This window comes from Chiloscyllium plagiosum, chromosome 1 (genome assembly GCF_004010195.1).
Source record: "Chiloscyllium plagiosum isolate BGI_BamShark_2017 chromosome 1, ASM401019v2, whole genome shotgun sequence".
In the NCBI taxonomy this organism is placed as follows: Eukaryota; Metazoa; Chordata; class Chondrichthyes; order Orectolobiformes; family Hemiscylliidae; genus Chiloscyllium; species Chiloscyllium plagiosum.
In genome coordinates, this window is record NC_057710.1 from 150,830,854 (window position 1) to 150,833,631 (window position 2,778).

Genomic DNA, 2,778 nt, shown 5'->3' on the forward strand with positions numbered 1-2,778 from the left:
AGACAAAAGGGCTTGGGGCAGCACGGTGGCTCAGTGGTCAGCGCTGCTGCCTCACTGCGCCAGGGACCCGGGTTCGATTCCAGCCTCTGGCAACTGTCTGTGTGGAGTTTGCACATTCTCCCCGTGTCCGCGTGGGTTTCCTTCCACAATCCAAAGGTGTGCCGGTCAGGTGAATTGGCCGTGCTAAATCGCCCATAGATTTGGGTGCATTAGGCAGGGGTAAATGTAGGGGAATGGGTCTGGGTGGATTACCCTTTGGAGGGTTGGTGTGGACAATTGGGCCTAGGGGCTTGTTTCCACACTGTAGGGATTCTAAAATAAAAAGTATTCGGCTCAGCCCTTTTTTGGCTGCTCTGGTTATAACCTCAATTCTACATTCCTGCACGTAGCCAAAAATCTTACATCCCTTTGGTAATCATGAATCTATCTCCCCCTGCCTTAACAACATTTAAAGATTCTGCACCCACTGCCTTTTGAGGAAGGGAATTTCAAAGACTCGTAACCCTCTGAGAGAAAGGGTCATTAAGTTCCACTTCTGCATGGCTCAGTCACAAATCTTCAATCTGCTTGGTTAAGGAGGTACACAATTGCTTGCTTTGTTCAGACAGGTCCCAAGTCCCCTTCAGGAATGGTTTTCTAATCAGAGCAGGGTCCTGTATAAAATCCCATATAGTCTTTTGGTAAATATAAGTATAATGAATGACCTGCACCTTACATTCATACAGCCATGAATCATACAGCATAGAAATGGATCCTTGGGTCTAACCAGTCCACGCTAACCATGTTCCCGAACTAAACTAGTCCCACCTACCTGCACTTGGCCCATATCCCTCCAAACCTTTCTTATTCCTGAACTTATCCAAATGTCTTTTAGACATTGTATCTGTGCCTGCATCCACAACCTCCTCTGACACTTTATTCCACACATGAACCATTCTCTGTGTAAAAAAAGTTATGTCCTTTTTAAATCTTTCTCCTCTCACCTTGAAAATATGCCCCCTGTTTTGAATTCCCTCCAACCTAGGGAATTCACTTTATCTATGACCCTCGTGATTTCATAAACCTCAATAAGGTCACCCCTCAACCTCCTATAGAACAGAGAACAGAGAACAATACAGCGCAGAACAGGCCCTTGGTCCCTCGATGTTGGGCCGACCTGTGAACTATTCTCAGCTCATCCCCCTACACTATCCCATCGTCATCCATGTGCTTATCTATGCTCCAGTGAAAAAAGTCCCAGTGTTTTGGGTCTATATTTATATCTCAAACCCTCCATTCCCAGCAACATCCTGGTAACTTCTTTTCTGAACCCTCTCCAGTTTAGTAATATCCTTCCTATAAATAGGTGACCAGAACTGCACACGGTACTCCAGAGCAGGCCTCATCAATGTCCTGTACACTTCAACATGACATCCCAGTTCCTGTAGTCGAAACTATACGGGGAGGGGGGAACAATGGCCGAGTGCCATTATCAGTCGACTGCTCATTCAGATAACCTTCTGGGGAACCCAGCTTTGAATCCCACCACAGCAGGTAGTGGGATTTGAATTCAATAGATATCTCAAATTAGAAAGCTAATGGTGATCATGAATCCATTGTCGTCTGGTTCACTAATGTCCTTTAGGGAAGGAAACTGCCATCCTTATCTGGTCCGGCCTACATGTGACTCCCAACCGACAGCAAAGCAGTTGACTTTTAACTGCCCTCTGGACAATTGGGGGAATGGGCAGTAAATACTGCCTAGCCAGCGACTCTCTCACCCCGTGAATGAATAAAGAAAAAAACCATTCTGAGCAATGAAGGCAAGCATGCTAAACAGCTTCTTAACCACCCTGTCTATCTGTGATGTAAATTCCAAAGAATTATGTACCTGAACCCCGAGGTCTCTCTGTTCTACTACATTTCCCAAAGGCCCTGACCATTAATTGTACAAGTCCTACTCTAGTTTGTATTACTAAAATACAATACCTCGCATGTATCTAAGTTAAACTCCATTTGCCACTCCTCAGCCCATTGACCTAATTGATCAAGATCTCTTTGTAATCTTAGATAGCCTTCTTCACTGTCCACTACCTCATCAATGTTGGTGTTATCTGCAAACCTACTGACCAGTCTTCCCATATCCTCATCCAAATCATTTGTATCAATGACAAACAAAAGTGGGCCCAGTACCGATCCCTGCGGAACAACACTGGTCATAGTCGTCCAGTCTGAAAAACAGACCTGGAGAAAGTGAGGACTGCAGATGCTGGAGATCAGAGCTGAAAAATGTGTTGCTGGAAAAGTGCAGCAGGTCAGGCAGCATCCAAGGAGCAGGAGAATCGACGTTTCGGGCAAAAGCCTGAAGAAGGGCTTATGCCCGAAACGTCAATTCTCCTGCTCCTTGGATGCTGCCTGACCTGCTGCGCTTTTCCAGCAACACATTTTTCAGCTCTGAAAAACAAACCTCACCACCACCCACTGCCTCCTACCATACAACCAATTTTGTATTCACAACTGACATCAAAATGCAGCCTTGTGTAAGCTCAGCCACGTCCATGTAATCTCACACCTGTTCCATCCATTTCTTCTCACTTTCCTCGGGTGAACTATAACCATCATGACTTCATTTACTTATGGTATAAAAATGAACAGAATGCAGATCTTTCTGTATCTCAATCTATTCCAGAAAGTTTATTTTCAAACTATCAATGTGCCATCTTATCCTCACGAGCGAACAAGCAAATTTCTGCCATTAATCAACTCTAGCCTTAGGAAAAGAATCTTTTCCGATGGAAA